Source organism: Papio anubis, chromosome 4 (genome assembly GCF_008728515.1).
Source record: "Papio anubis isolate 15944 chromosome 4, Panubis1.0, whole genome shotgun sequence".
Taxonomy (NCBI): domain Eukaryota; kingdom Metazoa; phylum Chordata; class Mammalia; order Primates; family Cercopithecidae; genus Papio; species Papio anubis.
The window spans coordinates 177,099,963-177,115,482 of NC_044979.1; positions in this window are offsets into that span (position 1 = coordinate 177,099,963).

Here is a 15,520-nt window from a genome sequence, read left to right on the forward strand (position 1 = left end):
TCCACACAGTGACTTCAGGAGCAGGCGCCTGTCCTCTTTTCCCTTCCTGACTTCTTCCAGCTGGAGCTGGACCCATGGCTGGGACCACAGGACGGAGGCCACAAGCCCACCAGAGAGGGCCACAGCGCGGGTGGAGTTTGAGTGGCCTCCCTCTGGACCTCGTACATCCTGACAGCTTTGTCTGGCTGCACATTTACAACACTCAAGTTGCAAGGCCAGTGGGCTGGAAACCCAAAGCAAATGCATTCCAAGGGAGGGTGATGTCTCCGTGGATGTGCGAAGCTGAAGATAAGGCATAGCAGCAGGGTGGCAGGAAGAGCAGAGAAGTGTTCACGGCTCAAGACGGCCAGTGACCAGCTGGGCCCCGACGGAGGCAGAGGGAAGCGGAGTGCAGGCCTATGTCTCGTGTCCGGAGGCAGCGGCCGCACCCAGGCGTCCCTGTCCCTCCTGGGTTTCCCAGCTATGAGTGGGAGCTCAGCATAACTTCACAAGATGAAACCTGCGTTGAGGCACCAGAATGAGTCATGTATGGGATTTGCCATTATTATGTCATCTTTTATCTCATTCAGCCAAAATACTGACTTCTTTCCAAAAATGTCTTGGTTTTTTCAAAAGTCCCAAGTTAGGCCAGGTGTGGTGGCTTATGCCTGTAATCCCAACACTTTAGGAGGCCAAGGCAGGAGGATTCCTTGAGCCTAGAAGTTCAAGACCAGCCTGGGGAACAAAGTGAGACCCTATCTCTACCAAAAAAAAAAAAATAGCCAGGCATGGTGGCACCTGTCTGCAGTCCCAGCTTCTTGGAAGGCTGGGGTGGAAGGATTGCATTGAGCCCAGGAGGCTAAGGTTGCAGTGAACCATGATCACACCACTGCACTCCAACCTGGACAACAGAGCAACACTTTATCGAAAAAAAGAAAAAGAAAAAAAGAAAAAAGTCCCAAATTAAAAGACTGCATTTAGGAATTTGTTGAAGTAAGATGATTTCACAATAAAATAAAACATTGTAAACAATTGAAAACCACCAACAGTTGGACACTGATTGAATCAATTAGGGTAAACCTATAAAATAGAACATTTTGTAGACATTCAAAATGTTGCAGAAGAATGTATAATGAGAGAAAACGTTCATAATACATAAAAAAGACAACTTTATTATAGCATAATCCCAATTCTGTACAAACATTTATTTATAGTCGTTAAAAGCTAACTTTTAAGCAACAACAAAAACAGATTCAGCATTAAAAGATGAATCATAAAATTAAAAAAAAATTAAAAACAGTTTGAGTCCAACTTCACCTGACTGATTTCTCATGGTTTCCACAGTGGCAGCCCCAGGCCAAGTCTGCCAGCCTAGGTTCGACTCCGGCAGGCCGGAAGGAGAGCTTTGCTTCAGTGTACTGGGTAGCGAGCTCACTTGGCACAAGCATTTTTTTTTTTGAGACGAAATTTTGCTCTTTTTGCCCAGGCTGGATTGCAATGGTGTGATCTCAGCTCACTGCAACCTCCGCCTCCTGGGTTCGAGCAGTTCTCCTGCCTCAGCCACCTGAGTAGCTGGGATTACAGGTGCCCACCACCACGCCCAGCTAATTTTTTTGTGTTTACTTTTAGTAGAGACGGGGTTTCACCAGATTGGCCAGGCTGGTCTCGAACTCCTGTCCTCAAATGATCCACTCACCTATGCCTCCCAAAGTGCTGGGATTACAAGCGTGAACCACCACACTCGGCCGGCGTAAGCATTTTAAGGCTCCTGGTGATAGAACTTAAAAGACGCTTACTAATCGCACTATCCAGCACTTAGAGGATAAAAGATATTTGATGTGGAGTCCGAAAATCTGGGTCCCAGCCCCCATTCACTGTCCACTGACCCTGAGCAAGAGACAGCCTGCCCTGGACTCCAAGTTGATGGAATGAGCTAAGGCACTGTTCCTATGCACTCACAGTGCTACTGAGAGGGTAAAACTGGACTCCAGGTTGATGGAATGGGCTAAGGCAGTGTTCCTCCACACTCACAGGGCTACTGGGAGGGTAAAAGGCTCAAGGTGAGTGAAGTAGCACACAGGGGGCAAAGGGCATGTGAAAGTTCTTTGGGACCAGGTTTTCACACTGAGGGACAATTTGGACCTCTGTTATCTCCTCTGTCTTCACCTGCTCTCTAAAACCTGGTTACCACATGGAGGCCAAGCAGGAATAGCTCGAGACTACATATAAGCTGCATTGACTGACTTAATTGTGCACCCAGCCTGGCTCCATCTTCACTTCCAGAGAGGCGGTGTCTGCTGGCTCTGTTCCACGCATCTGTGCCTCCTCCAAGGGCCAGAAGGGCACACAGGGAGCCTGGGAGAGAGGTTGTTTGTAGGGCAGCACCTTTCTTTGGTTTGGTTGTTTAGTTAAACAACACACATCACCATGGTGCAGACAAAACACAAACACGCTCTTCCTCTACTCTATTCTCGTCCATTCCCAAGGCCTACAGCCGCCCACAAGCAGCCACTGAGGCACGCACCCCCAGGCTCCCGAGCTCAGAAGGGCCTGTGCGTCCGTTAAAGCTCTGCTTGAAACCCTTAATACTTTATGAACGAGGAGCTCCGTGTTTTCATTTTGCACTGGGCTCTGCAGAGTCTGTCCTGCCTGCCTGCTCCTTCGGCCAAGGTTCCTGCACATCACAGACCTTGTCTGGGGCTCTGCAGGGCGGAGGCTCATCATCAGGAGAGAACTTCGGAGCAGCAGAAGGAGATAGTAGAGGAACAGCCAAGCAGGTGGAGGATTAGGTCTGGGACATGGTGAGGGTGTCCCCTCTTCATCTCCAGGTCCTTCCTTCCAAATTGCAGGAAGGGACAGGTTGCACACACTTGCTGCATATACTGCCTTGCAAAAGGCCGAGGAGAACCTGCTCCATGGTGTGCTGAACCCCACGCCTCCCCCGCCCCCTGCCCCAGGTGGATGGCCAGCTACATTTCTGAAACGCAACCAGGGGTGAAAAGAGATTGTTCCATGTTTGTTCTCAAATACTTTACAACAACGTCGCATTAATTTTTTCCCCTCCCTGAGTTCTCTCTGGTTTGCAGCCAAGGAAAGGAGGCAGAGGGTGCGCGAGCAGCCCAGGGATCCAGCGAAGCATTGCCGTGTCCGGGAGGCCCAGCCAGCTTGGGGTTCTGGGAAAGAGTATGGACATGCCCTCCCCAAGGGCACCATCCCTTCCTCCGCCAGGGAGAACTTCCTCCTGGCTGCTGCTGCTGCTGGAAATGGCTTATTTCTTCAACACAATCATTAAAAATCACCCTTGGTAGTTCAAATTTAGAAACAGAAACTGGTATATATCTTATTAATTTCTAAAATAGTAAGTATAAAACCAAAGAGAAACGGAATTTTTCCAACACTTTCTCCTTATTTCCTAACAAGCTCAAATGCAAAACACAAATTTATGAATGGCAAAGCCTTTAAATCAAACCTGATGATCTTTGACCTAGGGCACTGCCCACTGCAGATAAGTTCTGAGAGACAGATCAGAGAGGTGGAGTAACTTCTGCCCAAAGATTGCTACAGCTTGAAAAGAACCAGCCCTTCTAGATCTTGGGCCAGGAGAAAGGAGATGGAGCCTTGACCTTCGGGAAGCTTTGAGCCTGGCCAGAGTCAGAGAACCAAGGGTCACACCAGACATCACAAGATCCAACTGCACGTGAGACCCAATGGGGGTGCATGGCTCCAGGCCTGTTCTCAGGCTGCGAGGGAGTCAGGCCTCCAACAGAGCTAAGCAGTGCCAAGGGACCAGGTTGAGGACAAAAGGTATATTTGATGTGAGGCATTAGCACCTACTAGCACCTTAGTGCAAGGATCACAGGTTCAGAGGGACTGTGCAACTTCATGGCAGTAAATTTCTTATCCAGCTTTCTTTTCTGTTGTTGGGGAAGAAAAACCTTTCCTTCTACCCTTATAGGTTTAGCAAATGAGCACCTGTGAATTAAACTGACAGAAGACAGATTAGCAAGAAAAAAGGCAGAGTACAGCCAGGCATGGTGGTTCATACCTGTAATCCCAGCACTTTGGGAGGCTGAGGTGGGCGGATCACAAGGTCAGGAAATCGAGACCATCCTGGCCAACATGGTGAAAACCCATCTCTACTAAATACAAAATACAAAAAAATAGCTGGGTGTGGTGGCGCTCACCTGTTGCCCCAGCTACTTGGGAGGCTGAGACAGGGGAATCGCTTGAACCTGGAAGGCGGAGGTTGCAGTGAGCCAAGATCATGCCACTGCACTCCAGCCTGGCGACAGAGCAAGACTCCATCTCAAAAAAAAAAAAAAAAGAAAAAAAAAAAAAGGAGAGAAAAGGCAGAGTTGATTTACATGTCCAGCACACACACAGGCAGAGTGCTCAGTGGTGGGGAACTCAAAGGGCCCGTGCTTGCAGTGTGAACAAAATACCTTAGGCTGGGTAATTCCCAAGCAACAGAAATGTATTTCTCACAGTTCTGGAGGTTGAAGAATCCAAGATCAAGGTGATGTAGGGCAGAGAAGCCCCAAAGTGGAGCTTAGCCTGTGAAGGCACTTGGTTTTGCCCAGGAAAGAATTTAAGGGCAAGCCAGAGGTAGAAGGAAACAGCTTCATTGAAGTGGTGGTGTTACAGCTCCAGGACTGCTCTTGCAGAGCGGAGCTACCCCACAGGCAGCGAGTAGCACCTCAGGGCAGTTCTGTAGCCATATTGACACCCACTTTTCATTGCATGCAGATTTAGGGTGGGTTATGCAGAAATTTCTAGGGAATTTTGGGTCGTTGGGTCATTGCCATGGAAAGGGGCGGTAACTCCCAGGCGTTGCTATGGCAATGGTCAACTGACATGGCACACTGGTGGGCTGCCTGATTGAAAGCTGCTTCCACCCCAGCCCTGTTTTAGCTAGTCCTCAATTTGGTCTGATGTCCAAGCCCCGCCTCCAGAGTCAAGCCCCGCCTCCTACCTCCCTGGTGCTGGCAGGTCCCGTGTGTGGTGAGGGCAGGCTCTCTGCTTTCAAGATGGCACTTTCTCCCTGCATCCTCATGCAGTGGAAGGGATAAGGCAGCCTCTTCCACCTTTTTTTTAAGGGCACCAATCCCATGGATGAGGGTGGGGCCCTCAGGATTTAATGTCCCCCGAAGCCCCACCTCTTAATCCACCGCGTTAGAGATTAGATTTCAACACAGGGATTTTGGAGAGACAAACATTCAGACCATAGCATGTGCCTAAATTCTAGGGGAAAGGGAGTAGGAGACAGGTTTCTATAGAAGAACAAGGTTGCTTTGGGAAAGACATGTGGGCTTTTAGCAGGGCAAACAGGAGATGAGAAAGTGAAGGATAGAGTTTGTTTATGCAGATGTGAGTGTTCATCATGGTCATGAAACTCCCCTGGAGAAGGAATTTATAAGCAGGTTTATTCTTGATCTCTCTCCTAGGAGAAGAAGCCACCTCAAAGAGGGAATTATGGCACTTCTCACCTCTCAGAAGTTTCTTTTAGTAAGAGAAGTTATAAGAAGGTTTCTTTCTGCATCTATTAAATCTTTCTTATATGACTTCAGCTTAAAAGAATATTTAGGCCGACTCTGGGGTTCCTAGGGGGTCCCCACCCTGTATCCCTGGATCCAAAGCCCTGAAAACCCCCATTCAGGCATGGTCTTCTGGGTCCTGCTCCAGGTGTCAGTCAGGCAATGCTGTGATTTGACCAGACACCCAGAGGTCAGGCCAGGAAGGGGAGGGGAGGCAGGTGCTGAGGAGGCCAAGATTTGTCCCATAAGACACGACCATACCAGGCCCCTTTCTACCCTTAAGCAGAAGAGAAGGTGAGGGTGAACGGGGGAATCTGTCTTTGAACAAGGGGCAGAGGACCACTTTTGCAAGCCCAGAGAACTAGGTGGAATCTGGGTTTAAAGACATCAGATGCACCTGCCCAAATATTTCCCTCCCAAGGCTCAGGGTCCCCTTCCCATGTCTCAGACCCTTGACTTCAGCCCCAAGATGGCCCATTTTCCTCTTTGAAGCTGTAGCCACCCACTTCTAGCCTTTACAACCACCATTCCTGTGACCTTCCAGCCACTGTGCCTCCCTCCACTGTCACCCGCCCACTCACTGTGCTGAGGGGGAGCTCCCTGAACACTGGGGCTGAGAATCTTCTCATCCCAGGTTCTGGGACCCTCAGGGCCGCCCAGCTGGCAGGGATCCCACCTGGACAGGGTCTCATCTGCAGAGTCTGCCTCCTGGGATCCCTTCCCTAGACCCAGAGCCTGAGAGAGGGATTCTCATGGCCACTCCATTGAGTGGAGTCCCAGGACTCTTTAAGAGGTGGGTGCGGGCTGAGACCAGCGGGGAGAAGGAGCCATACTCACCCATGGTGCTGGGAAGGGCAGAGGGAACAGCGCGGTGCAGACGGGCAGGGATCCCCAATGTCACTGTCAGGTGTGAGCCCTGAGGTGCCCAATGTCACACTGCTGGGAACTGAGCCTCCGCAGGCCCTTCTCTAAACCTGCGTCCTTCTCTGTTGCACTGGAGATCCGGGAGATGATCGTGATAGGTATTATTACCTGGTAGAGACAGGGATCTCACTAGGTTGCCCAGGCTGGTCTCGAACTCCTGGGCTCAAGTGATCCTCCTGACTTGGCCTCCCAAAGTGCTGAGACTGCAGGCATGAGCCATGGTGCTCGGCCTCCAGGAAATAATTTATATATAAATCTCTCATGGGCAACTGTGTAGCACCTGACGTGTTGGTGCTCACCTCAAATTCTCAACATCCTTATCATGTGGAGACACTGAAGTCACTGAAACATCCCTTGGAGGTGGTGGCCAGGGACTCGGGGGAGGGAGGAAAGGGGGGTTGTTTTCCATGGACACAAAGTTTCAGTTTTGCAAGATGAAAAAGCTCTGGAGGTTGTTTGCACAACAATGTGAATACTTAGCACTACTGAATTGTACACCTATGCTCGCCTAACATAGTACATTTTATTTATGTATATTTACCACAACTTTTTTTTTTTGAGATAGAGTCTCACTCTGTTACCCAGGCTGGGGTGCAGCGGCGCGATCTTGGCTCACTGCAACCTCCACCTCCTGCGTTCAAGTGATTCTCCTGCCTCACCCTCCCGAGTAGCTGGGACTACAGACACACACCACCACGCCAGGCTAATTTTTGTATTTTTAGTAGAGACGGGGTTTCACCATGTTGGCCAGGCTGGCCTCAAACTCTTGACCTCAAGTGATCCACCCACCTAGGCCTCCACAATTTTTTTTTAAAGTTTCTTGGAGAAGTGGGCTGGGGCGTCCTGATCCCATCTCAGTACCATACTCCATTCCAGCCACATTATGAGGATGGATCATCTGATGAGGATCCCATTGGATCCTCCTGATCTCAGTGCCATACTCCATTCCAGCCACATCAGCCTAACCCATAAAACAAGGGAGGAGACGGCAGCTCAGAGAAGCCAACAAGCCTGGGCTTTTGTACCATCCCCACAAGGAGGAATGCCATCGTCCCTTAGGATGCAGAGTTTCTGGGTTTCTACAAAAGCTTCCTGTCCCCAGAGGGCTCTCTTGGCCTCCCGCCCTTGTGGAGGGTCCCAGGCATCACCCCAGGACCTCTGTCAAGAGCCGGGGCTCCCAGGCTCATGGTGGTCCAGTGGTCCCGTGCAGGTGTGGCTGGCACACACTCTGCTGAGTGATGCAGCTGGCATTCAGTGTTTGTAGCAATGGGGTCGGGCTTGCATGGTCCCTGACCTCACCTGTGGACTTACAAAGTCTCTGGTCCCACACGGCATCTGAGATCTGCTTCCTAACTGAGGCAGCTTCAATTTAGCTTCCAAGTTCAATGGCCCTGCCGTAGGACAGGGGCTCACCTACAACAGTGGGGGGAGCAATCCGCAGCAGGATAGAAAGAGGAGGAAAAACTAGAAGCTGAGAACGAATGGACCCCAATGCAGCAAAATGCTACTGGTGATTGCATTAACATAGATAATAGCCTGTAGTCATTCATTCAGTCTTTTCTTCTTTCTCTCATTCCACAAATATTTCTGGGGCTCCTCCCTATGCCCGGCACTGCGTTACGCACAGCAGACACAGAGGTCAATGCACCTGTGATGTCTGTTTCCCTGAAGCTGGCATCCTCCAGGTGGAGACGGACAATGCACCAGTACCCAAAATGATGGCAGGTGCTGTGCTGTCAAGGGAGTCGACATGGTGAGGACGTCGGGTGCAGCTGCTGAGGAGGGGGCATGGCAGCCCATCTTTGGGTCTGGCAGTCAGGAAGTCCTCTCAGAAGAGGTGATGTTGGATCTGAGATCCAGAGGGTGACAGTGATCTTTGGAGGGGCCGCCCATCTAGGGAAAGAGCAGAGACAGTGATCATGTCATCTAGTATTTCAGCCCCTGTTCATCTAGCTCAGCTGACAAATGCCCTTGTGATATGGTTTGTCTGTGGCCCCACCCAAATCTCATCTTGAATTGTAGCTCCCATAATTCCCACACGCTGTGGGAGAGAACCGGTTGGAGATAATTGAATCACGGGGTTTTACCCCATACTGTTCTTGTGGTAGGGAATAAGTCTCACGAGATATGATGGTTTTATAAAAGGAAGGCCCTTTCATTTGGCTCTCCTTCTCTCTCTGTTCCCTGCTGCCATGTAAGACCTGCCTTCACCTTCCGCCATGACTGTGAGGCCTCCCCAGACACATAGAACTGTGAGTCCATTAAGCCTCTTTTTCTCTATAAAATGACCCAGTCTCAGATGTGTCTTTATCAGCAGCGTGAGAACAGACTAATACACCTTGCCAGTGTTTAACCTTAGAGGTGTATTCCTCTGCACCAGTAACGGAGCCATTGATATTTAGAGGATCAAAGATGCAACTGTAGGCCAGGAACAGTGGCTAACATCTGTAATCCCAGCCCTTTGGGAGGCCAACACGGGCGGATAACTTGAGGCCAGGAATTCAAGACCAGCCTGGCCAACATGGTGAAACCCTGTCTCTACTAAAAATACAAAAATCAGCCTGGAGTGGTGACTGGCACCTGTAATCCCAGGTACTCAGAAGGATGAGGCAAGAGAATCGCTTGAACCTGGGAGGCGGAGGTTGCAGTGAGCCGAGATTGTGCCACTACACTCCAGCCTAGGTGACGGGGTGAGACTCTGTCTCAAAAAAAAAAAAAAGATGCAATTGTAATGAGTTCGGTGTATTATATGAGCCCCCAAACACTCATGTTTGCCAGATGTGTGTGTCACCATGAGATGGGGCACAGGGGCTGCCCTGGCAGGAGGGTCACCTGGAGAAGGAGTAAGCCCTATGGGGGATCCAGTGTTCATCCACACTGGGGCTAGGCATGAGAGGGTCCTCCAGGAGAGGCTGCACACTGAGGAGGAAAACCTACAGGGTTGACTTGAAGCTGGGACACCTAAGGAGAAACCCCAGTGTTCACACTGTAAAACCAGCCGAGACACTGGCAGGCATACTGGCCGGGTGTTTGGGCACAGCGCATTCCCGGCCAGCATGTGAAGGCGCGTTCTTCCTTCCACCTTAAGGTCCCCTGCAGGAGAGGCAAAGCCATGTGCCTTGAGCTCTGCTCACAGGAAAGAACATGACAAAGCTAAGGGGACCTCACAGAGCCTGTGTCAAAAGAGGTTCACTTCCCTTCTGCCAGACACGGGCAGGGGTCGGGAGCGTGTGCTGCTGTGACTGCTTGTCTGCAGCTGACACCCAAGTCCTCTTGTTTGTTTCAACGTCTTCACGCAGAGATTGACTTTTCTAAATCAAAGGGACCAACATATCTTCTCCGAAATCTGCAGGGCCAAGGTGGGTATAATTGCTTACGGGGGAACCTGAGAGTGCCCCTCAGCAGTTCAGACTCTAAAAACTGTTGCACTCTGCGGCGTGCAGAGGGAGGCGGTTCTTGTTTATCCAGCAAGCGTGTGACTAGGTACTTAAATCCTGACGGCCACCTCTCCAGCAGCTTGACAGTCTCCCACTGGCAAACTCGAATTTTCTGGAGGTCAGGTAAGTCTATAAAATATCGCACAACCCACACGTTCTAAATCAGAGGAGGTGACAAGAGGCCGGAAGGGTTTCTGGCTCTTTAACTCCCTTCCAGCAAAAGGGTCTTGTGATCCCTCCACTAAGTTCAAGATATGAAGATACCTCCTCAGAAGGAAGGCCCTACGTCCGGTCGTGGAGGCCCAGGGTGCAGAAGCTGCCTAATGAGCCACTCAGATGGGAGATTTCCAACGCCAGGTTCAGCTTGGACTCAGATGACCCATGTCTAACCCGACCGGGTGCTGTCAGCCCCTCCCAGCCCGATCTGCTCCTTCTCCTTCCTGGACCCACCCCTGAGCCCCACTGATTGTTTTTGGCAGGGGACAGCCAAATGGCTCTGCGAAGGGGCAGATCCTGAACGTTTTCAGTTCTGGGCCACGCTGTGCTGTCACACGCCTCTGCTGTTGTCGTGGGAAAGCAGTCCTGAACAATGTGTCAATGAACCGTGGGGCTGGCTTTCCACCCAATGTTATGTTCAGAAAGGGGCAGCGCCCGGACCGAGGCTTACAAGATTAAACTGACTCATCTGGGGCCCGCATGGAATGTGAGAGGGAACTTGCCTCACCCACGGGCCCCCATCTCCCCATGAGTGGACACGCTGGGACCAGAGAGGGGGCTTCACACTGTGGCTTCCAGGAGCCCCCGCAGGCTCTGACAGGGCTGGGGGAGCCCAGCGGATCATGTGGGGCCCCCTTCGGTCTGTCAGCGTCTTCGCAGCTTCCTCTAAAGAAGGCAGAGCTGTTCTGCTAAATGCAGGCAAACAGGGCAAAAGCTGCCGACCTTGAGGCTCTTTCGGTCCCCAGATGGCCTCTGTGACTGCACCGAAGCAGTGGCCGCTAGGACGGGGTCCTCAGACCGCCTTTGTGATTTTGCACATAAGCAGTGGCTGCTTGGATGGGGCGCTGTCGCTGGGCTGACCGATGTCGCTGGCGGGAGCCCCTGCCCCAAGTTGCCCCTGTCTTCTGAGTGACAGCCCCTAGGGTCCTTGTCAGCCTTCTGGGGAGGCTCCCTCCCTGCTCTTCCTTAGTTCCGGAGCACAGGGAGCCGCCAGGTCGCAGGGCCCCTTCCAGGCTGGTATGTGGGCAGTCTGGCAGCACCTGCTTCAGGTCCCTGTTGGAACTTGGCACGCAGTGGGTGGGTGGCGGGGGGAGGTTTACAGGTTTCCAGGGGGTCCTGGGTGTCCCGGCAGCAGGCCTGCCCCACCCGTGAGTGGACCCCAGCTCCCTCTGGGGTCGGGGGGCCTGTGCCCTCACAGCACAGTGCCTCTGACAGTCAAGGAAGGGGACTCGTGAGCCGGGTCGTGGGTTTACAAACAGCACTGGCATCTTGTGGAGCAGTTGCCAGCCTGGCTCACTGCCCGGGGCAGGAGGGCTGACTGTGAGGCTCAGTGGTCCCGGTGGTTGGCCTGGGCCTTGCTGGCTGCTGCTCACAGCTCCAGCTGAGTAGCTCAACCTCTGCAGAAGGTGGGGGAAGGGTGGCACTGGGGTCCTCTGTGTCCACTGGGCAGGGCTGCCCAGGAGGCCTTGAGTGGCAGCCGGTCATCACTGCCCTTCCATCCAGGGCACTAAGCTGTCTGGAGACTGAGCACCACCTGAGGCTGGCACGAGGGCCAGCCTCACACACGGCACTCCTCACACACATGGCATCCCTCACACACACGGCACTCCTCACACACATGGCATCCCTCACACACACGGCACCCCTCACACACACACGGCACCCCTCACACACGGCACTCCTCACACACACGGCACCCCTCACACACGGCACCCCTCACACACGGCACCCCTCACACACACATGGCACCCCTCACACACACATGGCACCCCTCACTCACATGGCAGTCCCGACCCTACCAGAAAGGCATCGAGACTCCATCTTACCCTCGGGGAAACTGACACTCAGTGAGGCCCAGGGCCAGGCTGCCCTGCAGCTGAGGGCTGGAGATCTGCACACCCCAAGGCTTTGCTTTCCTCCTCACCCTCCATGGCCTCCAGTTGGGGCACCCATGGACCACCTTGCTCCCGAGCCAACCTGACGTGGGGAAGCAGCAATGGAGACAAGAGAAAAGACTGGCAACAGGAAGCCTTCCCCAAAGGACCCGGCCTCTCTGGGAGAAGCACCCCTCCCTTCCAGGGCTGCATCTGAAGGGGAGGTGCACTCTTAGCTGCCCCCTCCACCATCCCCTATGGGCCACAGGGAGGCGGGGCTCCTGCCTGGGCTGGTTCTCCCAAGGGAAAACATCCGATAAGGTCATAATAGCACCTTCTCCAGCCTCTCCTGGGGAGCTCTAAGGATAACCTCACCTCTGCCACTACCTGTGAGCCAAGGAAACACGGGCACAGCCTCTCATTCTAGAAGAGGGAAGAGGCAGAGAGGGGAAGCACATGGGTTAACGGCAGGACCCAGGCCTTCGAGACCTCCCCAGGCACAGCTGACCCCATCCTGGTTTTGACGACGGATTGACAAGCATTCATTCAACATGCTTTGCTTGGGTACAGACATCAGATTCATCAGATGGGACTGGGGGTGGATTTGGGGTGGGACCACCTCACCGAGAGCCTTGGTTTCCAGAGCACTTGGATGCTTTTCTGTAAAGAGGGGCACTCCGTGAACATGTGTGGCCAGAGCTGGGCCTGGGCAAAGGCATGAGTTTTAGCCCTGGGGGTGCAGGACAGCCAGCTGGAGGGGAGGGGGCAGCCCCCACCAGAAGCAGCCTGGGGTGCGGGAGGAGACGCGCTGTTATAAAGTAGGGCTTCCTGAATGTTTTTGTACCACGGATGCTGCTCAGAGTGTTTTAAAACAGCATGTAGGATTCCAAAGGAAACCAATGATGTTAAAACACACTTGCCAGACTTCAAAAAACAAAGTTAGATATAATAGTATCTGAGCTTTCTATGAGTACATTTCATTGCAAGACTGGGCATGGGATCTAATGACCATCGCACTTTTACCACCATCGTGAGTGAAAACATCGTTTCTAGACAGTAGCAACACCTGAGATGCGATATGAATGTTTCTGTGACTTCAGCTGGGACCAAGGTCACTTGCTAACCAGGAACACCATTGCAAGTTATTTACTTTCAAAATAGAAGGAAATTCTAAACTGCACTTAGAGGTTGGTAAAAATAAGATGCAATTTTTTTCTCCTGATTTTTTTCTCAAGGGAAGATGCTCTGTAGAGAACTTGGAGAAGGTCAGGGGCATGAGAAGTCCTGAGATCAGCCAGAACCTGATGGCTGAGTGTCGGAGCACAGCGGGGAGCCACAAGGGCGGGACCCACAGCATTGGCATGGAAGCGAGGAGGCTCCTGAGACCAGTTAGTGCTCCCTGGACTGTCCCAGTGAGGAATCCAGGACTCAGGTGACCAAATGACCAGTGGGGGTCAGAATTAGGACTTGGACTGGCCCTGGCTCACAGCGCCATACTTACCCCAAGAGAGACCCCGGGGGCAGACCCCTGGGCGAACATTCCCAGGACAGCCAGACATGGATCAGCCAGCAGGTGCTTCCAAAAGAAATTAACATTCCGAGTCAAGGCACCCCCAGCCAACACCACCCCAAGGCGCTAAGGATGCCCAGAGCCACTCCCTCTTGGGGGCGCTGTCATCTGGCTTCAGAAAACCACGTTCTCCAGGGGGTGCCAGAGTGTCCTCAAGACTTCTGGGCTCTGGTACTCATGATCTGGACTCCTTTTCAAAGGAAAATCCCCCGGGCGAGGTGGGGCTGGCCTCTGCCCCTCACCCTGTGGCCGGCCTCTGCCCCTCACCCTGTGGCCAACTGGGCGGTCCTACCCAGCCTGGCTCTAAGACCTGTGCCCTCACCCCTGGAGCCTCTGTCCTGTTTCACAGAATCCTCACATCCATCCACTCAACTCTGCCCATGCTGCCTACAGCACCCCATGCCCCCAACAGAGCACCCCTTGCCCTACACCCACACAGGTAGAATGTGGGGTCTTCAGGGCGTTGGAGGAAGGGAGGGGAGGTGCAGAGGTGGGGGATCTGAACTCCCATGCAAATTGTCCCCCACCTCCCCCAACCTTTTACCCTTCTGTAGCCCCCAGACTGCAGGCTGCAGGATCCTCCACCCCAGCCCCCACCCCCACTGGCTTGCCTGAGCCGGGCGGCCCCATGGTCTGAGCATTAGAGCGACCTACCTGTCTCATCTTGCCGGGAAACTGGGGATAATAATGCTTACCTCACAAGGAAGGTGTGGGGATTAATGACTTAATGCTGCCAAGCACCCCTGTGGGTCTGCTGAGCCAGCCAAGGAGGGCCGGCTGCCCTGGGACGGGAGCCCAGCACTAGGGACTTCCAGGGCCCTGTAGGAGCCGGGGTCCTGGCGAGCTCTCCCCAGACCTCACTCCCGGCCCAACCAATCCATGGCCACTGAGTTTTCCAGTCCTGAGAGTTTGCTCGGTGCCGACTCTGACTTTGGGGATTTTCTGGGGAATGTTTCATCCCGCCCCATCTAGAACATCCCTGGCATTGGAGCAGCAGAATGCTAAGATGGGCTGGCTCAGTCTGGGAGCCATGAGCAGAGGGAGGAGGAGGCCACGGTGCTTCCACGCAGGGCCTGAGACGCTCAGAGCTCAGAGCAGGTGACAGTCTCAGATCCCCAATGTGGCGAGGTTCTGGGGTCCGAGCTTGAAACCCCTCCCATGGGACATCCTGCTGCACCTCAGCCACGCATCTAGAGGGCAGGAGGCAGGGGGAAGCCCCTTCAGGATGACACAGCCCCCCATGGGGGCTCTGGCTTGTCTTTTATGGAAGAGTTGTTCCCCTGACCTGGGTGCCAGAAAATTACACTCGAGAAGCCGGCTTGGGGACCTCTGGGACCCTGGTGACCGCAGCAGGCCCAGCACCAGCATTCATCAGCCACTCCCAAGTGTTTCTCAGGTCAAAGGAGAACAAAGCTCCCGTGAAAGAAAATCAGGTCTCCCAGACATGCCCTACCCACCCCCAGAGCATCTCTCCCCTCACCCTGCCCTTCCCAGTGTGACCTGCAGGGTGGCCAGGGTCCCCCACCAGAACGCAGCTCATCCCTGAATAAGCGTCAACACATTGGGAGCTTAAACTACAGAAATGTATTTGCTCACAACTCTGCAGGCTGGAGGTCGACCCCAGGGGCTGCAGGGCTGGTTCCTGAGGCCTCTCTCCTTGGCTTATCAATGGCATCTCCTCCTTCTGTGTATGTCTGTGTTCTCACCTCCTCTTTTTATAAGGACATCAGTCTGATTGGATCAGGGCCACCCTCATGAATGTGGCTTTACCTTAGTCACCTCTGTAAAGATTCCATCTCCAAATACAGCCCCATTCCAAGGCCCTGGGGGTTGGAGCTGCCACACATGGACTTGGGGGTCGATTCAGCCCACAGCAATCCCCAGCAGAGCCCAATGCATCCTTCAAGGAGAGCAGGAAACCCGCTTCCTTCATGGGGAGAGGCGCCCCTGCAGCCTCAGCAACATCTGTTTGGACCTGCTGGGCAT